We start from the raw sequence: 22,830 nt of genomic DNA on the forward strand, positions 1-22,830 counted from the left end.
AAAATATTTATTATCTGGCATTTTAAGAAAAAGAACGCCTTCAAATTTCACTGTCAGGATATTTCATAGTTTCAGCAATTGTCTTTTGATCAACGTTTCAGTCATGTCTGATTTTCTGCAGTTATAAATATACATATAGATTAAACGATAGTTTTATCTTGCATTATAAATATCTTGTGTGCTTATGTCTTTGCATCTTTGTGAATATTTATTGACATATAGAAGTTTAAATTTTCTTATATTGACATTGATATGACTATATCAGTCTTTTCCTTTATGATTTTTTCCTTTAGTATCTAGCACAGAAAGGTGGGTCATTCACTTTTGTTAAAATATCCAACCCAGAGCTACGAGGACCTGGCAGGTTTTGTTGGGTTTTTTGTTTGTTTGCTTGTTTATTTCAGAATATCTAACCCTCAGCTGTATTCCTCAATACTTGGGTGGGTCTGTTTACCCTCTTTCCATTTACATCAGGAAAACCGCTCAAAACCAAAGCAAGGCAGGGCCACTGCCAACCAATAGCTCAGTGGTCCTGTCCTGGTTGTGCTCCAGCTGGTGACTGAGTTGATCTTCCCAGGCTCTGTCTGAACTCCTTTCTTTATCTCCCTGCTAACTCCGAATTGTGACTGGCACACCCGACTTGGAGCCCACAGGGGGGCTTTCCCCCTGGGCCTCCCTGTGACTTTACCTGTGCCCCTGATTAGCTGGACACAGCTGAATTCTCCGAGTGCTTACCTCTAGGACTCCGTACTTGCTCGTGACTTCCAAACTTGTCTGCAACTTTACCTGCAACTTTTTAACTCAGCTTGCCTTATTTGTTGTGTGGTCACCAGCCTGGAAAGGTGAACAGAATCATTGCCCAATTAAACTGCTCTTCAGATAGTTCTCAGTGCATGGAGTTTGTATATATGCATATTTGTTACTCAAGAAAAAAAAATCCATCATCTAAGAAAAACCCAATTAGCCCTCTGGAGTACCACCTCTCAGGCACTTGAATGAAATCCCAGCGAGCCTCGATGCCATCCAAGAAAAGATCTGGGAGCACCGGGGAAAGAGGTGAGAAGGACACATCTATATTAATGAAATTAACTCTTACAATTTGATGTTTTTCTTTAAATAATCTCTATGTGGGGCTCACACTCATCACCCCAAGACCCAGAGTCACATGCTCTACTGACTGAGCTAGCCAGGAACACCTACAATTAGCTATTTTTTAATGATTCAGAAGACCTAGAGGTTGACACTACAGTATAACAATTTATAGGACAAAGTGGAATCTTTCTTAAATTTTTAAAAAATACTCTTTCTTGAAGTTTATGAGAATTTACCATCACAAGTTTTATTGGTGTTAAGAATTCATTTGCTGGGGCACCCGGGTGGCTCAGTGGGTTAAAGCCTCTGCCTTCAGCTCAGGTCATGATTCTAGGGTCTTGGGATCAAGCCCTGCACAGGGCTCTCCGCTTAGCAGGGAGAATAGCTATTTAGAATAGCTATTTAGAATAGCTATTTCTAAAATGCAGTATTTATTTTCTTTTAAATTCTTTTTCATCATTTACAACTCTCTTTCACTGAATCTTTCCAGGAGGAATTTCCAATTCTCTTTGCAAACTAACAAACATAACTTCAAAACACCCTGGAATTTGTGTAGAAGCATAGAGTGATTGCATTTTTTCCTGAGAAAATTTAGATATTACTTCTATTGGATTTTTTTTTTAAGATTTATTTACTTACTTGAGAGAGAGAGCGAGTGGGAGGAGGGGCAGAGAGAGAGAAAGAGAGATAGAGAATCTCAAGCAGACTCCCCGATGAGTGTGGAGCCTGACCAAGGGCTCAGTCTCACAACCCTGAGATCATGACCCGAGCCGAAACCAAGGGTCAGATGCTCAACCAACTGAGCCACCCGGGCATCCCTACTTCTATTGAATTTTAAAGATGAGGAATAGCAAATAATTCCTCATTATTTTCCCACCTAACTCCAGCCATTCTTTTCTTGCCTTTTCCAAACATTGTGAAATCAAAGTCTGGATTCTCTTCAATAATCTCATTAGATATTGTATTAATTTTCTATTACTACTATAACAGAGTATCACAAAATTAGTAGCTTAAAACAGCACATTTTTTTTTCTCTTACATTTCTGAACGTCAGAAGTCCAAAATCAGGTCTTAGGGGGAACAGATCAAGGTGCCTACAGGTCTGTGTTTGTTCTGGAGGCTCAAGGGCAGAATCCATTCCTTGTCTAGAGGTTGCCTGCATCCCTTGGCTCATGGTTCCACATCACTATGCTCTGTTTCTATCAACATAACTCCTTTTTGAACTCTGCATATCTTGTAAGGATTCTTGTGTTCACCCAGGTAAACCTGGATAATTTCCCAATCTTAACCTTAATCATATCTGCGAAGTCTGTTTTGCCATGGAAGTTAATACATTCCCAGACTTTAAGGATTAAGTCATGGACTTCTTTGGGAGGACCATTATTCTATCCACTACAGATGGCGTTCTAATCTAGTCATCCACTTGATCTGCTTTATAATTTTGTCTGGATTAACACACTAACAGAAAAACACCATTAATATTCTCTGCCCTTAAAACTGAAGTATAGGGGTGCCTGGGTGACTCAGTTGATTAACTGTGCAGTTCATAATTTCAGCTCAGGTCAGGATCTCATCGGTCAGGGGATCAAGCAAGACCTGTGCTGGGCTCTGTGCTCAGTAGGAAGTCTTCTTGAGAATCTCTCCCTCTACCCCTTCCCCCCCACTCTCTCTCTCTAAGATAAATAACTTAAAAAAAATAATAAGGTAAAAGACAACAGCTATGCCCATGAAAAGAGAGAGAAAATCAGAGATTAGGGCAAACTAATCTTACAGAAGATTAGTTTCTTCCATAACCTTCTGTAATGATCTATTTCCATAATTATATAACCACATATCCTCTCTGCTAGTCCCCTGCTTTCGTATGTTGGCTCTGTTCATTCTCATATCTCCCATGCCTGGCCTTTAAATAGTATCTCCTTTTGGGCAGTAGGAACTCCCTATTCTAGGGTCAACAAGCTTCCCTTGTTTTTTTTTTTTTTTTTAATTTTTTTTTTAAGATTTTATTTATTTATTTGACAGAGAGAAATCACAAGTAGTTGGAGAGGCAGGCAGAGAGAGAGAGAGAAGGAAGCAGGCTCCCTGTTGAGGAGAGAGCCCCATGCGGGACTCGATCCCAGGACCCTGAGATCATGACCTGAGCCGAAGGTAGCGGCTTAATCCACTGAGCCACCCAGGCGCCGGAACACAGTTTCTCTTAAATATAGTTCATGTCTCACTATGATTAAACATTGGTTTTCCCCAGGCACCTGGTGGCACAGTCAGTCAAGTATCTGACTCTTGATTTCTGCTCAGGTGGATCTTAGCGTTGTGGGATCAAGCCTCCCTCCACCTCTGGGCTGCACAATGGACATGGAGCCTGCCTAAGATTCTCTCTCCCTCTCCTTCTGCTCCTCCCCACCACACACACACACACACACACACTCATTCACTCTCTCTCTTTTTCTCTCTAAAATAAATAAATAAATATAGGGTACCTGGGTGGATCAGAGGGTTAAGCTTCTGCCTTTGGCTCCAGTCATGGTCCCAGGGTCCTGGGATCAAGCCCCACATTGGGCTCTCTGCTCAGCGGGGAGCCTGCTTCCCCCACTCAATGCCTACTTGTGATGTGTGTGTGTGTGTGTGTAAGTGTGTGTCCAATAAATAAATGAAATATTTTAAATAAATAAGTAAATAAATAAATCTTACAAAAAATTTACCAAAGAATAAAAATATTTTTCATCTCTTCCCCATTAATCCCTGGGACAATGTTCTGTCCCTGTAGACCTCTATGGGTCCTGACCTATCTCCTTTATTTATTTTTTAAGTTTATTTTTATTTTTTGTCAGTAAACTCTATACCCAGGATGGTGGTGCCTGAGATCAAGAGTTGCATGTTCGTCCAACTGAACGAGCCAGGTATTCCTCCCACTTTTTAAAAGTTTATTAATTTTTTTTTTGTAATAATTGACCTCTCTCCTTTAAAACTGCAATCCAAGGCTGGGGCTTTATCTGTGACCAGCCTTCCTGGCCCTGAAAACCTCTTTTATATTGTTTCAACTCTCTGAATGTTACCTGTGTCTAGATCCTGGCACTGCATCCATCCTGTGGCTGACCATTCACTGGGAACCTGAATTATATAGGTTCACATAGTGCCTGTCAGCTTGACTGGACATTCTTCCAGTTCCAACAGCTGGATCTTTATCCCTGGCACCTGTCCACAAAATTAGTCTGGCCCAGCTTTAGCTCACCAAGCTGCAGTGAACTTCTCTGTGACCAGCTATGAAATGAGATACAGTAATATCTCACCCCCCTAGCTTTCTACCACTCTCTCACCCTTTTCAAACTAGATTTTCCATCTCCCTTTGTTCTCCAGTCCCTTAATATCTACTGGGCTGCCCAGATGCTCTCCTTCCTTGCATCACTCCAGAACATTCCAACCATTTAATTTTTTTTAAAGATTTTATTTATTTATTTGACAGAGATCACAAGTAGGCATAGAGGCAGGCAGAGAGAGAGATAGGAGGAAGCAGGTTCCCTGCTGAGCAGAGCACCCGATGTGGGACTCGATCCCAGGACCCTGAGATCATGACCTGAGCCGAAGGCAGTGGCTTAACCCACTGAGCCACCCAGGCACCCAATTCCAACCATTTTAGATTCTCTTATGTCTTGGTTTCTCTGCCATATTCTCTCTGCCAATATTCCAAACTTGGTGGGTCCCTGGGATAATCATTCAGACAATTTATAAAACTTTCAGTTCTCTTCCCTCCAGGTACCTGGTAGGATCATACTTCTCCATTCCCCTACTCTGGCCAATGAAAGGTGAGTAATTTTGAGGAGTCATACATCCAGGTAGAAACTTTAAGAGATAATGCTTCCTTTGTCATATTCTCTTTCCTTTTGCCTATGTGACAAACAACACTCTCTGAAGTGGGGAAAGTGGTCCCAAACTGACCTACAGTGGATGTAGTATTTTCTCTACTGCTGTTCTCTGTCTGTAATGGACCTGGTTGTTTTGCCTAACTGGCATTCCTCTGAAAACCCACCCCTTCCCCACTTTGGGTCCATGGGATTCATGGTTTTAGGGGTGAGTTTATAATTAAGATTCAGGCAATCAAACTGTCCCAGCCCCTAAGCCCCCGTGAGTGGTCCAGCATGGGGCACCTTACCCAAACTGGGCCAATTAGAGTCTATATCAGGATTTGGTGGGAAAAATTGGGAAAGGAGGGCTCTTTTTATGTGGGCTTACTAAAACAGGTAGACTATGTTCTTGGGGCTGCCAGTGGCTATCTAGGAAAGCAGAGCCAAACAACAGAGAGAAACATACTTTTGATGACAATTGTTTGAGGCCCCGGATTTAGCTGTCTTAAGAAACTCTAGACATTCTTCAAACTTTGCTGTTATTTAAGCCAATCGATTATCATTAGACTCTAATCTAGTTTGAGTTGGGATTTCCATCAATTATAACTGAAAAAGCACTGACTAACATAGCTTGAAGTGTTAATGGAAATGTCACAAAAAACTGCAGAATTTTTCCTTCCACTTTTATGCTGTTGAGTCTCTACTGAATTCTTACTGGGCTCAGCAGTCTTTTGTTCAGCTTTATTTACTTCCTATTACATTCCTTATGGTGCTTATTTGCCAAACACTTTCTATTCTCCTTAATTCCTTTCTCGCTCTCCAAGATGAACTGGCCTTTCACTCCTCTGAAATCAATTTCATCTGTCTTGACCACCTCCGCTTTAACCCCATTCCTACATATTTTCATCTATCCATCTCTTTCCAAAGATACCCACATCCCTCGTTCCTCCTGGTGGCTTCCGTTTCGGGGCTCTCCTCTCCTACCTCTGACCTCTCCCGTGCCTTCACTTCCTTGTACTGCAGCCTGGGAATGGTTATGCATAGTCTCTACCTTTCTTTTCTCACAGTACACATCCCTGATCCCTTTGACTGTATCTGCCAAATAGCTCTCAAATCTGCGTATTCCAGTCTTGGCCTGCTAGACGTTGGCATTCACACATCCCAGCTGGGAATGTTTTTCAAACCTGACATGTCCAAAAGTGAACTTATTCTGCTTTTCCAAAACTCAAGCTCTGAGTTATTCCCAGCCATCCCAGTGACTGCCTGGTACCCTCAGACCCAGTGAGTTGCTATGTCCTGTCCGAATCGCCTTACAGCGCCTCTCTAAACTCTACCCTCCTTACGACAAACACAGCTACTAGTTCTGACTTTTATTACCCGGTTTTCCCTTCCGGGATCAGACTCCAAAAGGCCAGAAACAAAATGATGTAGAAAAATACACATTAAAGTAAGTTTTAGGTTGCTACTTTTTGTCCAGGTGCCTACATCAGTTCAGGACTCTCAATTGAATGCCTGCTAGAGATCTCCTGTAATTCATGAGTTGGGTCTCAGTATTTCTTATCCCTGATGATATTCTTGGCACACTTGGAATTAGCACATCTTATGCTCAGCGAACACTGCTGCAAAATTCTTTTGTCGTCCTCAGGGCTCCACTGAAAATGTCCAACATGCTATTGTGAAAGGTTTCCAAAACTCATGCAACATAACTGTTTTCTTAGAGCATTCTCCCAGCCTTGTCCCAGACTCTGATCTTCTTGTTCCACTACTATCCTTTTGTATCAGAGCCTAAAAATATGCAACATTATATAAGCCTCAAATATAAAGACATAAACCTGGAAGAATCAGCCCCAACAGCACTGATCTACCCAGCATCCCTCCTGCCTTCTTTTTAGCTCATTCTCTTCAGAAGATGCTTCCTTTCTCAAATGGGTCTGAGACACCAGGCAAATGAATTTGGGTTGGATTCTGTAGTTAGTGTGAGCAACTAAACTTTTTGTTTGTTTGTTTTGTTTTTTTAAATATTTTTATTTATTTATTTGTCAGAGAGCGAGCACAGGCAGACAGAGTGGAAGGCAGAGTCAGAGGGAGGAGCAGGCTCCCTGCGGAGCAAAGAGCCCGATGTGGGACGCTGGGATCATGACCTGAGCCAAAGGCAGCTGCTTAACCAACTGAGCCACCCAGGTGTCCCTGAGCAACTAAACTTTTTAAAGGGTCACATCACCCCCTTTAAAAAGTTTAGTTGCTCACACTAACTACGGAATCCAACCCAAATTCATTTGCCTGGTGTCTCAGACCCATTTGAGCTGTTAAAACAAAATGCCATAAACGGGGCAGCTTATGAACAACAGAGAGGCTGGGAAGTTTAAGATCAATAGGGTCAGTTTCTTCTGAGGCTTCTCTCCTTGGTTTGTAGATAGCCATCTTCTACCTCTGTGTTTACATGGTCTGTCCTCTGTGTGTATGTGTGTCTGTGTCCAAACTTCCTCTTCTGGTAAGGACATGAATCCTTGATTAGGGCTCACCTTCAAGACCTCATTTTTATCTAATTATCTCTTTGATGAGTACTCACTAATATGCTGGTCTTTGAAAGGTAGATTTCACTTGAATAGGCAAAAATAGGGGATGCTGTAAGGATGTCATCTTGTGAGAAAAGCCCAGGCGCAAGGAAACTTCAGGGAATGCCGTGTGGCCAGTTTGGCTGGCTGGAGAACCTGGTCATGGATGGATAGGCTGTGCTATGGGTTATATTGGGTCCCCCCAAACTTATATGCTGAAGTCCTAATCCGTGGTACCTCAGAATGTAACTGTAGTTGGAGATAAGTTCTTTTTAAATTTTATTTATTTACTTGATAGAGAGAGAGAATGCCTGTGCAGTGAGGAGGAGCTGAGGGAGTGGAGAAGCAGACTCCCCGCTGAGCAGGGAACCTGGTTCAGGGCTGGGTCACAGGACCCTGGGATCAGGACCTGAGCCCAAGGCAGATGCTTAACAACTGAGTCACCCAGATGCCCTGGAGATAAGTTTTTTAAAGAGGTAATCAGCTATCCTCTGCTATCCTACCTACCCCTCCCTTGCAGTGTATTCAGTAAACTTCTATCTCCTTAAAAAACGAACTAACTAAATAAGGATGTACTTAAATTAAAGTGAGTTTTTTTTTTTTTAAGATTTTATTTATTTATCAGAGGGAGAGATGGGGAGAGAGCGAGCAGAGGCAGACAGAATAGCAGGCAGAGGCAGAGGGAAAAGCAGGCTCCCTGCTGAGCAAGGAGCCCAATGTGGGACTCGATCCCAGGACGCTGGGATCATGACCTGAGCCAAAGGCAGCTGCTTAACCAACTGAGCCACCCAGGCATCCCTGAAGTAAGGTTTTTAAGAAAGATAGCTAGGATTAGGATGGTGGCCCACCTTAAAGTGAGGTTTTTAAGGTGGGCCACCATCCTAATCCTAGCTATCTTTCTTTGAAGTCTTTGCAGATACTGGATTAGTTAATACTGAACAATTGCTACTAAAGAAAATACAGGGTTACGTTCCCGTGCAATCTGGTCACAACATTTTCGTCAATCGATTAATATATAATCTTGTTTTTATGTGTTTCTGTTTAAAGGTGTTTTATTTAATATATATAGTTGATTCATTAACATTGACCTCAGAGCCAACAGCGCTATAACACATGCCTGAATGAAGCTCATGGAACCTACAGGTCTGTTTCTGTAGAGCACGTGGCAGCCTTCTCGTGCTTGAGAACACCAGGTAGCACTCACCGCTATGCTTGGGGGTCATGTTAAATGGCAAAGTCACCAAGAGAAATCACAAAAATGCAAAACCGTGGCCCAAAATAGACCTAAAGACTCCTTGTTTACAGTGTGGTCTGAAGCCAGAAGGCAAAGTATCACCGTGTTTAAACTTGGCTGGGAACATGCCTGTCAGGTGACTCAGATTGTTCATTGGACCTCACAGGTACACGAATGACTCCAAAAGGGCTGTGAGTAATCATTCGGGGATTACAAACAAATCCTTGCAAGCAGATGAATTCGCACATACAGGATCTGTAAATATTGAGGATCAATTGTGCTACGAATTTCATTTTATAGGTAAAGAAACTAAGCCTCAAAGCCGTTGAAAACTTACACAAAGTTACAGTTGGCACCGCCAGGATTCAAATTCCATTTTGTAGAAGAGGGAGATGTTTTTCACCTCTCCTGAGTCAGGATAGGATGAAGAGACTTGAAGAAATAGTCAAGCCCATTAACATGGAGGCAGCAAATAGCAAACAGCCTTTACCAAAACTTGCCAATTACCAGAAGCACGCTTTCTGGGAATGGCAAGATATTAGTGGTGAGCAGTTTTATACTTTAAACAAAGAGGATGGTTGTTAAAAGTACAGTGTTATACCCGAGATTTTGCATCTGAGAGACCACCAAGGAGCCAACACCAACGCAATCACACGAGGGTTTATTCGACAAGCTTAAGCTTGGGCCCAAGGATACCTGACACAGTGGAGTAGGGACCTGGACCCTGAGCTTAATTAAGGCAGGGGTATTTATGGGTTCCATTTACTAAAGCAGGGTGGGGGGCTCTGGAACTAAAGTAAAGTTGGGGAAAGTTCAGCCCTTGGGCACAGGGGTCTGAGATGACTGCGGGAGCTAAGATGGCTGTACTTATGCTAAGGCTAAACCTGAGGTGGGATGGCCTTAATTTTTTTCGGCCTCCACATACAGGACTAATATATTTGTGTGATGGCCCTAGAGCCCAATGGACCAAAATCCGTAGCCTTCACGTCTGCAGAAGTTATGTTGTCATCTTCTCAATACAATTCTGTTTAAAAAAATAAAAGAACATTCACACCAAGGCATTATGGGATATACAAAAGCATAATTGGGGCCATATTATAATAGAGCAATTCAAGGAATTCATTGTCAAGTCTATAAAGGAGGTTTCATGTACCAAAAACTTACCATATCACAGTAAGCCATTTAAAAAAAAAAAAAAAAGCATTTATTCATAAAAAAAAAAAAAATCTGTTGAGGGACGCCTGGGTGGCTCAGTCTGTTAAGCAACTGCCTTCAGCTTGGGTCATGATCCCAGGGTGCTGAAATCGAGTCCCACATCAGGCTCCTTGCTCAGCTGGGAACCTGCTTCTCCCTCTACCTGTTGCTCCCTCTGCTTGTGCACTCTCTCTGACAAATAAATAAATAAAATCTTAAAAAAAAAAAATCTGTCGCGGGGGATGGGGTTATGGACATTGGGGAGGGTATGTGCTTTGGTGAGTGCTGTGAAGTGTGTAAACCTGGCAATTCACAGACCTGTACCCCTGGGGATAAAAATATATGTTTATAAAAAATAAAAAATTAAAAAAAAAATCTGTCACGTTGCCACCATGTACTGAATGCTAGGTTAGGTACTAACATCAGTGGTCCATATGAAACCACTTCTGCTTTGGCCATATTCACAGCATAGTACCTGAGATATGTGTAGAATAATTGTGTGTGCTCTTGTGTATGAACTCCTTGGCAGTGCCTATCCACTTCCCTCTCCCTCTGCATTTAAAGCATCTGTAGATTTGTGCAGCTGAGAGCCTCCCAGGAAAACTCAAAACCACATCTTTTCGGGCTGAGATACATACAACAAATGGGTTGATCTGGGGATGTCAGAAGTCAAATTACAGGGACGCCTGGGTGGCTCAGTTTGTTACGCGGCTGCCTTCGGCTCAGGTCATGATCCCAGAGTCCTGGGATCGAGTCCCACATCGGGCTCCTTGCTCAGCCGGGAGCCTGCTTCTCCCTCTGCCTCTGCCTGCCACTCTGTCTGCCTGTGCTCACTCTCTGACAAATAAATAAATAAATAAAATCTTTAAAAAAAAAAAAAAAAGAAGAAGTCAAATTACAAAACAATTTCAAGACCAGAGAGGCAAAAAAGAGTCAGGAATGGTAAGTGAGGGCAACAAGAGATTCTGGGAGTGCCAGGTAAATGGTGCCTTGGACCACTTCAGAAGGACTCTTTCTTGAACCTGTCTTCACTGAGCCACCACATGTTACTGATTTTCTTCCCCTGTCAATGACCTCCCCCTTGTGGAACTCACCTCCTCTTTCCAGCCCCCATGTAAGAGTCAGTCCTCAAGTCTCTTTTCTTTTCTATCTCTTCTTACTCCCTAAGTGATCTCATCCAATCTCTGATTTTAAATTCAGTCAAGGCACCGACAGGAAACAGATGGGACATTCAAATTAAGGTAATTCAAGCAGGGTCCACTAAAGGAGTGTTTATAAAAGCGTAAGGATGGGGCACCTGGTGGCTCATTTGGCTAAACCTCTGCCTTCTGCTCAGGTCACGATCCCAGGGTCCTGGGATTGAGCCCTGCCTCCAGCTCCCTGCTCAGCGGGCTGTGTCTCCCGCGGCCCTTCTGTCTCCCACCCTGCCCCTGGCTCTGTGCTCTCTGCTCTCTCATTCTTTCAATCTGTATCTCAAATAAATAAAAATTTTTTAGAAAGTGTAAAGGTATCATTACTCTGAAGCTAGTGAGGGGAGGAGCTGTCCCAACCATAGTCCTGCAGGGGTGAAGGGAGGGAGTACTTACGGCATGGGAGAGAGACGGTTGTGTGACCTGCCTGACAAGTCATGTATTTTCATGGAGGGACTCAGGCCATTGAGGGAAAAGTGCAGGGAGGGTGCTGGGGGGATGAACCACCCCATCTTACTCTCCTCCCTTCTGATCTGAATCCAACCCAAACCAGAAGTTTGGAGTCCATCCACATAATCCATACTGGTTAGTCAGTATGGAGGCAGAAAGAAGAGTGGACAGGCAGGGAGAAAGAATTTGGAAGTCCTATAAAGAAATCCAGCACACTGTTATATTGTAAACCCCAAGTTTGTAAGCTCCGATCCTAACTTTTCGAGCTGAGTCTCAGTAGCCTACTTGGACATCGCCACCACCTGAACTTTAACTTGATTTTTCCCCCGCTGCAGCCTGGTCCCCTCCTAACGGGTTCCTTTCCCACTCCCCTCCAGTTTTACTACCATTCACTTGGTTGCTCCGGCCCCAACCTAGCTTTCATCCCTGAATCGTTTACTTCTCTTACAGCCAGTCCATGAGCAAGCTCTGTCGGCTCCACTTTGAACAAGTGTCCAGAATCTGGATACTTCTTGTCACCTCCACGGCTTCCATTCCAGATCATGCTCGTCTCTTTCCTGTATGACTCCAGTAGACTGCTAATTGTTTTCTTACTCCTACTAGGGTCTATTCTACTTTTGGCCCCAGCAGGTCTCCACAGTCAGTGTCTAACCCAGTACCCTGTTGACATTTCTTCCCAGCAGCTATCTCAACTTAAATGCCTGTTACATGTTTATTCCTTCATTTCTTTCTCATTTTCTCTGTTCAAGTGTAGGCTTCATGAAGGCAGGGTCTTCTTTACTACTGAGTCGTCCCCTAAGTTGAATAGGGTATTTCTTGTTTTGTTTTACGATTTTACTTATTTATTTGTCAGAGAGAGAGAGATTGAGTGCGCATTTGTGCACCAACCTGGAGGGGCAGAGGGAGAAGTGGGCTTCCTGCTCCCCAACACAGGACGTGATCCCAGGACTTTGGGATCATGACCTGAGCCGAAGGCAAACACTTAACCAACTGAGCCACCCAGGCGTCCCAAATAGGTTATTTTTTGAATGAAAAAAGTGGATAATGCTCCTGTGAAAGATGTTGTGAAGAGAATGAGAGGACACACTTCAGACTGGGAGAAATGTTTTGTAAAAGACAAATTTGATTTAAAAAAAAAAACTCTATTATCCAAAATATACATAGAACCTTTAAATTCCAATAATAAGAGGGACGCCTGGGTGGCTCAGTGGGTTAGGCCTCTGCCTTCAGCTCAGGTCGTGATCTCAGGGTCCTGGGATCAAGCCCGCATCTAGCTCTCTGCTCAGCAGGGAGCCTGCTCCCCCACCCCTCCGCCTCCTCTCTGCCTACTTGTGATCTCCGGCTGTCAAATAAATTAATAAATAAATATTTTTTAAAAGAAGAGAGAAAAAAAGAAAAAAGAAGCACAAACAACTTGATTTAAAAAAATGGGCAAAAGTCCTGAGCAGCCCGTATCACCAAAGAAGGTATACAGACATTTACCCCATTCTCCATCACGGCACAGGATCAGGTTGAAAAAAGAGAACCCCATGTGGGAACCCTGCATGCCACAATGTCTGTGTTGAGAGAGTGGAGACAGACTGATCCTGGCAGCCATAGCGCTAGAGCAGTGGTAGAGCCCTGTGTTCTCCAAAGCTAGATATACCATCAGACGCTTGGGGATCAGGACAAATGAAAAGATTGCATGGTCTGTGGGGCCAATGCAGAAGAAATTCCAAAGGAAAGTCTGAAGGCATGAGTGTATGAGTCAAAAAAAAAAACTTCTCAGATACTAGAAACTTTGGTTTGGGGATCCAAGAACACATTAATCTCGGAATCAAGTATGCTGTAAGCTTTGGTATCCATGGCCTGAACCCCTATGTGGTGCTGAGTAGGCCAGGTTTCATCACCACAGACAACAAGTGTAGGGATCAAACAGAATTAGCAAAGAGGAGGCTCTGTTTTGATTCCAGTAGAAGGATGAGGGGATCATCCTCTTGGCAAATAAATGCCTATTCCTATCCAAAAGGCCCATAACATTTTTTCAAAGAAAAAAAAAGATATACAGATGGCAAACAAGCATATGAAGAGATGCTGAACATCATATGTCATTAGGGAATTACAAATTAAAACAAGATATCATGGGGTACCTTGATGGCTCAGTCAGCTAAACAGTTAAACTCTTGGTTTCAGTTCAGGTCATGATCTCGGGATTGTGAGATTGAGCCCTGTGTCAGGCTCTGCATTTGGTGGAGTGTCTGCTCGAGATTCTCTCTCCCTCCCCTCCTGTTCCTCCCCTCCCTCTAAAATAAAAAGCAACAACAACAACAAAACAAGAAATTACTACATACTCGTCAGAATGGCCAAACTCCAAAACACAGCCAACAGCAAATGTTGAGAGGGCTAGGGAGCAAAAGGGACTCTCACAGCTGTGGGTAAGAATGCAAAATGGTGCAGCCACTTTGGGAGACAATCTCGTTGTTTCTAACAAACCTGAATATATACTTACCATATGACCCAGCCATTGTGCTCTTTCAAATTCACCAAAATAAGTTGAAACTTAAGTCTACACAAAACTTGCACACAGATGTTTATAACAGTTTTAGTCATAATTGCCAAAACCTGGAAGTAATGTCCTTCAGTAGGTAAATGCGTAAGTCAACTGTGGTATGTTTAGACAATGGAAATGAGCTATCTAGCCATGAAAAAATATAGAAGAACCTTAAATGCATCTTGCTAAGTGAAAAAAGCCAATATGAAAAGATAACATCCTGTATGATCCCAGCTATATGACTTTCTGGCTATGGTTAAACTATGGAGATAGTGAAAGGATCAGTGGTTGTCAGCGGTGGGAGGGAGGGACAAACAGGTAGGACATAGATTTTTAGGTCAGTGAAACTATTTTGTGCAATGCTATAATGGTGGGTATGTGCCAATAGACATTTGTCAACACTCAAGAGAATGTACAACACCAAGTGTGAACCCTCATGTAAACTATGGACTTGAGGTCATAATGTGGGTTCAAGGATGGCAACAAATTTATCCTTCCAGTTTGTGATGCTGACAGTGGGGGAGACTGCATGTGTTGGAGGAGGATATACCCATATACCTCATATGGGAACTCTCTGTACTTTCTGCTCAATTTTGCTGAGAACCTAAAACTGCTCTAAAAATAAGGTCTAATCATGCCTGGGTGGCTCAGTCGGTTAAGCCTCTGCCTTTGGCTCAGGTCACAATCACAGGGTCCTAGGACTGATCCCTATATCAGGCTCCCTGCTCAGCTGGAGCCTGCTTGTCCCTCTTCCTCTCTCCCAACTTAGGCTCTCTCTCTTTCTCTCTCTCATTCTCTCTCCCTCTCAAATAAATAAATAAAATCTTAAGAAAAATAAAAATAAAATCTATTTAAGAAAATAAGAAGAGCATATATAGAGATCCTAAAGAAAGTAATCAGTACCACGAAAAATCCTGGTTTGTTCCTCTTGTAAAAATGCACTACATAGTGGGGACCTGGAAGGGGGAGATGGGAACGTACTGTTTCTGCAGCTCCGAATAAAAAACTCATAGTCCAGCTTGGGTTAAAACCTCCTTCATGACTTATTCAGGGGCATGGCCTGCAAGAAAAGCTGTCAGATTCACTTACTAGGGCCTGGGCTGATCAGTCCGTGGACACCAGTGGGGCCATCCCCAAAGGCTGAAATCCTGATACATCCTTATATATTTGTTATATAACCACTGCTGGAATCCCCTAGGACCTGTCTGCTGCCCACTACGTTGGCACATGCCACATCCCCTGAATCTCCCCTCTTCATCACTAAAAGAGAAACTCTACAACCCGCCTTAACTACTATGGCTGGCCTACAATTTGATCAACTGGTCTACCTCTTAGCAGTTGTTAAATATTTTGATCAAGGCCAGCTTCATGAGTGTACAACCTGTGCAACTTAATTTAATGCCCAATTGTCACCATCTTGAAATTATTTTTTAAAGATTTATTTATTTAGCGCTCGCTTCAGCAGCACATATACTAAAATTGGAACGATACAGAGAAGATTAGCATGGCCCCTGCGCGAGGATGACACGCAAATTCATGAAGCGTTCCATATTTTTTATGGACATTGGGGAGGGTATGTGCTATGGTGAGTGCTGTGAAGTGTGTAAACCTGGCGATTCACATACCTGTACCCTGGGGGTTAAAAATATATTATTATATGTTTATAAAAAAATAAAAAATTTTTTAAAATTCCTAAAAAAATTAAAAATATATATGAGAAAAAAATCTCTGTATTTTTATCACCTTAATAAATGTTTTAATATGTGTTAAAAAAAAGATTTATTTATTTATTTATTCGAGAGAGAATGGAGGGGAGAGGCAGAGGGGGAGGGAGAGAGAGTTTTAAGCAGACAGTGCAGAGTGCAGAGCTGGACACAGGGCTAAATCTCACATCCTTGAGATCACAATGTGAGCCAAAACCAAGAGTCAGATGCTCAACCGACTGCGCCACCCAGGCACCCCACCATCTTGGAATTCTTAATATTGAACAAGGGTCTTGCATTTTCATTTTCACTGGGCCTCGAGAATTATGCAGCCTGTTTTGATTTTGCCCTTGTCCCTGAAAATGGGGCATTATGAATACATGGTTGGAGTAGGGCGAATGCTAGAACAGAGCAGAAGTAAATGCTGGCCACACTAATATTAAATGTCACTGAACATGTAAACTTGCAGTTTGAGGGATAAATGAAGTCCTTGGGACAGTGCAAGGGAGGAGACTCTTAGAAGTAATAAGCTCTTAGGGTGCCTGGGTGCTATGGTCAGTTAAGCAACTGACTCTTGGTCTTGGCTCAGGTCCTGATCTCAGAGTTGATCTCAGGGTCATGATCTCAGGGGTGTGAGATCAAGCTCCACATCCGGCTCAACACAGAGTCTGCATGGGGCTCCCTCCCACTACCCCTCTGCTTCTCCCCTCCTTGCTCACAGGCTAAATAAATATATCAATCTTTAAAAAAGAAGAAGTTAAAAGAAGAAGAAGAAGAGGAAGAAGAAGAGGAAGAAGAAGAAGAAGAAGAAGAAGAAGAAGAAGAAGAAGAAGAAGAAGAAGAAGTAGTAGTAGTAGTAGTAGTAATAAGCCCTAAAGGAAAGCTCTAAAAAATACTTTCCGAAATAGGGAGGATGGTTGGGTTGAGATTGAATGGGAAGAGGCAGATGGGAACTGAATAGGTTGATAGTGGTGTTTTACGTCTTGGCAGAAATTTATAGGCATTTTTTATTTTTTTATTTTTTATATGCATTTTTTAAAACTCAGCAAATGTACATTTAAAATTTGTGCATTTCATTGTTTGTAAATGTTAAATCAAAAGAAATATTGAACTATAGTTAATGATATGCATGATGAACTATTTAGGAAGTATACTCATGCCTGCAATTTTGATGTTTATATCAAAAAACAGATGGCTTAAGGTAGGATAAAAGGACCAATATATGGATGGATGGATGGATGGATGGATGGATGGATGGATGGAGAGTAGATGAATATGTATGTGATAGGGCCAGTAGAGTAGAATGGTAATGACTCTGGGTGATCAATGTACAAGTGTCCACTGTAAAATTCTTTCGAATTCCTATGTTTGAAATTTTTTATACTAAAATACTGGGGAAAAATACTTTCAGAAGCAATGGACAGCTTCCATTTGTTTTTGAGACTTGCCAGGCCCCCACTTTTTTATGGATTGACAGCTACTGTGAGACACAACACCCAAGTGAGTAACTGAATTGTATTTTGCTTAAATTAAAAACTGAGAGATGATCTTTTCAGATCTTACAACCTTAATAAGTTTATGAAGAATGTTTGTAAATGGAAGATTGCTTGTGCTCCTCTTAAAGCCATGTAGTGCCTATATGAGCCTAAGAATTCGAAGTCTTCAGAATGATCTCTAATGTATGGAATGTATGCTCTCAGCAGTGTTTTTCCTCTTTTTTTGACGTCAGTGGCCATTTGTAAGGGTTGCCAAGGTAATGACCAGACACAGCTAAAGACAAGCCTACAAGAAAGGACAGCATGCTTATTTTTTCCCTTTTAGCATCAAATATATTTAAAATTCATAACACATTCAGTTTGATGAAATTCTATTTCACAGAGAACCAAACTTCACAGTACGGAAAAGAACTCTCCCCTCCCTTGTCCTTGCAGCTCTGCCTTAAAAGACAGGATTTGTTCAAAAACTGCACATAGACATTTATATATGCCACAGGTTTTGGGTTTTTTTTTTTTTTTTTTCCTGGGAAAAAAATGTGAGGCGCGGTTGTATTTCATAAAATCATCTTGGTAAAGTCAATAGGAAAAGCTAGTTTGGCTCAAAGGCAGGCATGCGAAAATCTGGGATCTGTTCAAAAAGGGAATATTTCACGTCCCTTGTAAAGCGGTTGATTTTTTTAAATGTCTTAAGAAATAATACTTGATGGGGCGCTTGGGTGGCTCAGTGAGTAAGCCTCTGCCTTTGGCTCGGGTCATGATCTCAGGGTCCTCGGATCGATCCCCACATTGGGCTCTTTGCTCAGCAAGGAGCCTGCCCTCCTCTCTCTCTCTCTCTCTGCCTGCCTCTCTGCCTACTTGTGATCTCTCTCTGTCAAATAAATAAATTAATTAAATCTTAAAAAAAAAAAAGAAATAATACTTGAGGTTATCTATCCACATGTTTAATTAATATGTTTCAAATGGGATAGATCTGTCATATCATGCTAATTCTAAGTTTTCTATCCATACAAGTGTAAGTTTTACAACTTTACACATTAACAAATATGTTTTCATTTTGTGGCAGCAATAAGTAAATCATTCTGGGTTGAGGAGAAACCCCATTATAGTTAAGCTGAATTTCATTCTGTTTTGAAATGCACTCAATCTGGGGCACCTGGATGGCTCAGTGGGTTAAGCCGCTGCCTTCGACTCGGGTCATGATCCCAGGGTCCTGGGATCGAGTCCCACATCGGGCTCTCTGCTCGGAGGGAGCCTGCTTCTTCCTCTCTCTCTTTCAGCCTGCCTCTCTGCCTACTTGTGATCTCAAATAAATAAAATCTTTAAAAAAAAAAAAAAAGAAATGCACTCAATCTAATATTAGAAAATCAAGCTCTCCCCTGCACTTCAATATTCTATTTCTGTTGGTGGCTCTTTCATTTCAAAATAAGTTCTTACTATTGTATACTCTTAAGAATGTATGTTTTGTTGTCATTGAAATTCGTTTATTTACATTTCAGATGAAATTAAAAACATTGAGCAAAAGTTGTTTTCTAAGGAAATCCTTTGCAAAATGCTGAAGTCATTTTATGTCTGAGCAAATACTGAAAACATGTTTATATTAGATACAGGGACTTTTTGTTCTTGAGCATGCTTGCCTTGAGGATGCCAACCATAGAGGATCAGAAATATATCTTGTCCTCAAACACCCTTAGAATCTCTTAGATTCTCTGTGAATTTGATGATCAAATATATTTACCTCTTTGGGGAGACACATTCTATTTTCAGCCTGAACCACTTCTTGAGCAGAAGATACCATAAAGTTGTACCAAGTGTGTCAGATTGTAGCATACCTCTTTTCAAGCTTCAAATCGTGTGCCCTTTTGGTATGGAGTCTGATGGAAAATTCTGTCTCCATTCACATGGTGCACTCCTTTCCTCACTTCAAGGGCCTGAGTCATACCACTTTCCTGAGTCTCCACCACAGTCCCACGACTCAGAGTCCACACCCCTGGAGGTCGTTCTCTCGCCTTTGGTCATTTTGGAATTTCTGCTTTGGAACTTCCCCAGCTCTGTTATGTTCTCCTTGAAAGCAAACACCATTTCATGGAGTGTGCAAATGGATTTCAGTCTGATTCTCCTTTTTTTTTTTTTTTTTAAGATTTTATTTATTTATTTGATGCAGAGAGAGAGATCACAAGCAGGCAGAGATAGAGGGGGAAGCAGGCTCCCTGCTGAGCAGAGAGCCCATCCCAGGACCCTGAGACCATGACCTGAGCTGAAGGCAGAGGCTTAACCCACTGAGCCACCCAGGTGCCCCTTCAGTTTGATTCTTAAAACAAATGAGTGCCTAGGGGCACGTGGGTGGCTCAGTGGGTTATAGCCTCTGCCTTCAGCTCAGGTCATTATCTCAGGGTCCTGGGATGGAGCCCCGCATCGCATCGGGCTCTCTGCTCAGCAGGGAGCCTGCTTCCTTCCCTCTCTCTCTCTGCCTGCCGCTCTGCCTACTTGTGATCTCTCTGTCAAATAAACAAATAAATTCTTTAAAAACCACCAACAACAAATGAGTGGATAAATATATTTTGAATGGTTAATGTCTTCATGGAGTGGGGACTGCTGGTGTGGGAAATGGGGAGGGAGGAGGAAAAAATACAATTCGAAATATCCACTGGGTTGCATTAGTGTTCTCAAATTTTCTGAACCTTTGTTTTGCTTGAATTTTTTTGGTCAAGATTTAATTTACTTATTTGAAAGATTTTATTTATTTATTTATTTATTTGAGAGAGTCAGAGAGAGAGAAGGCACACAAGCAGAGGGGAGGGCAGAGGGAGAGGCAGGCTCCCTACTGAGCAGGAGCCCTATGTGGGACTTGATCCCAGGACCCTTAGATCATGACCAGAGCTAAAGGCAGACGCTTAATGACTGAGCCACCCAGGTGTCCCTTATTTACTTATTTGAGAGAGAGAATGCGTGTTTTTGAGCAGGAGGGAAGGACAGAGAGGGAGATGGAGACACACAGACTCCCCAAGGAGGCTGATGAGAGACTTGATCCCAGGACCCTGGGATCATGACCTGAGCAGAAGGCACATGCTTAGCAGACTGAGCCACCCAGGCGCCCTGTTTTGCTTGAATTTTAAGGGTAAGAAACATCCATAAGTGAATCTCTTATGGTCACATCTGTGACAGTTAATTGGTCAATGACTACCCATGGAGCCCTGCTTTGGCACCTGGCACCACCCTGGGATATTTCAGTATTTGTCCCTTCCTGGGATTTCCCAAGTATTAAGCTTCAGAGCCCATGCAAAGAGAACCTGTATGACTCTGATGCCCACACAATCCGCCCCTCCCTAAGTTCCCATCCCTCACAGATTCTTTCTGGCTTTGAGCTTTGGGTTCTTCATTCTAGCTCTTCTGGCAGCGAGCCTGCTCAGACCACCCGTTTTGTTCCACGGACACCAGTGCTGCACCTCCGTGGCCCAGTTGCCTGGTTTGCTCCATTCTGGCAGGCTCTCCTACTAAGAGACCCAGACTTCCTGCTTCTCCCTCTGCTCCTCACCCTGCTCATGCTCTCTCTCTCTTGCTTTCTCTCTTGCTCTCTCGCTCTCTCTCTCAAATAAATAAATAAAATCTTTTAAAAAAGAGTAGAGTGGGAGCTGCTGAGCAGAACTCAGAGCATGAATACTAGAGGCAATGGAGTTGAGAGCTGTGTGAACTTGGGCAATTTACTTAACAATTTTGAATCTGTTTTCTCGTCAGTAAAATAGAGGTGATAGTGTTAACTTCCTTGGGTTACTGGAGGGATTAAATAAGATCATATAGAGAAAGAACCTTTTACATAATGTGCTTTAAAAAAAATGGTAGCTTTTTTTTTTTTTTTTAATTTTATTTATTTGTCAGACAGAGAGAGAGAGCACACAAGCAGGGGGAGTGGCAGGCAGAGGGAGAAGCAGGCTCCGGACTGAGCAGGACTCAGGACATAGCAGGACTATGGAGGAATCAGTTCCAGGACCCTGGGATCATGACTTGAGCCCAAGGCAGGTGCTTGAGCCCAAGGCAACTGAGCCACTGAAGATGGTAGCCATTATTATTTTGAGATTATTTTTGAATTACTGTGTATAATACTTGTGTGGAAGCCCGAGCCTAGGTTTAAAAACAACAGAACAGGGCGCCTGGGTGGCTCAGTGGGTTGGGCCTCTGCTCTTGGCTCAGGTTGTGGTCTTGGAGTCCTGGGATCAAGGCCCACATCAGGCTCTCTGCTCTGCGGGGAGCCTGCTTCCCCTCCCCGCCCCCACTCTCCCTGCCTGCCTCTCTGCTACCTGTGACCTCTCTCTCTGTCAAATAAATAAATACAATCTTTAAAACAAAACAAAACAGAACAACAATAAGGAAATGAATCCCTTTGGCCCACAGAAGTTTAAAGTGAAAAAAGAAATGGGCCATAGCAACTCTGTCTAAGCTTCTCATTTTTATGCATACTCATTCAGCAACATGTATGAAATGCTTTCTTTTTGCTAGGCGTTGTGCTGGCAATAGATAGCTGAGTAGATGTCCTTCTCCTCCAGGGACTAGCATTCTCGCCAAAAAGAGAAACATGTAAATAACCGTTTAGCCATATGTGACAAATACTGAAAGGGTCATATTGCTGTGAGAAACCCTTGACTCTGCCTAGAAAGGTCTGGAAAGACCAAATCCCTGTTTTCAGTTCCCTGTAGAAGCAGTGAGGTGAAAAGAAGAAAACTTTTACATTGTCGATCTAACCAGGGTTGAAAAATGGTGGTTTATGGCCCATCTTAGGACCACAAACTTGTTTTTGTATTGGTCCATGCAGGTTTTTGGTTTTGTTTTTTTTCAGATCTATTAATTTATTTATATAGAGAGAGTGTGCATGCCTGTGGTGGGAGGGGCAGAGGGAGAGGGAGAATCACGAGTAGACTCCCCATTGAGCATGGAGCCCAGTGTAGGCCCCCTTTCAAGACCCTGAGATCCTGACCTGAGCAGAAATCAAAAGTTGGATGCTTAACTGACTGAGCTCCCCAGGCACCCTGGTCCATACAGGGTTTTAAAAATCAAGATTGTCTCACATAAAAGTCCAGAACTGATTTTCTGAAAATTTATAAGATCTGGAAATTCTGGACCCAAATCAACTGAATCTTGACTAGTTGCTTTCAGTTTGCTTTATAACCAAACCATTAGATCCCTCTGTTTGACGTATTCAGTCTCTGTAGGCCATTTGAGATTTCAGCCTTTCAACCAGGCACACTTGGGCCAGAATCCCACTTTTACCACTGACTAATTGTATTGCCATCAGCAGTTGACTCTCTATTACTCATCCCTTAAATGGGATCTATACCACCACCTTTTCCTCTTACAGAAAGTGGTTTCTAGAAGGGCATGGATTTGAACAGCATTTTTCAAAATGTGGGCAGCAAACACTGTTTGTCCGTATCACCAATAACAGTGCTTCTAAAAATTTACCGGCACTTGAGTCACGCAGGGACTCTGTAAACTGTGCTCTAAGTCTTCGAGCTGTGTCATCTAGCACAATCCAGTACAGTAGTCACTAATCATGTATGA

The 22,830-nt window shown here is 42.5% G+C and overlaps 1 non-coding gene across 1 annotated transcript; it reads left to right on the forward strand.

The window, feature by feature from the left end:
- Positions 1 to 15,530: 15,530 nt before the first annotated feature.
- LOC131826128 (U6 spliceosomal RNA) lies at positions 15,531 to 15,637 on the forward strand. The gene has a single exon (XR_009351423.1). It is a non-coding gene; the product is annotated as a U6 spliceosomal RNA (small nuclear RNA).
- The last annotated feature ends 7,193 nt before the right edge of the window (positions 15,638 to 22,830 follow it).

Source organism: Mustela lutreola, chromosome 2, assembly GCF_030435805.1.
Source record: "Mustela lutreola isolate mMusLut2 chromosome 2, mMusLut2.pri, whole genome shotgun sequence".
Classification (NCBI taxonomy): Eukaryota; Metazoa; Chordata; class Mammalia; order Carnivora; family Mustelidae; genus Mustela; species Mustela lutreola.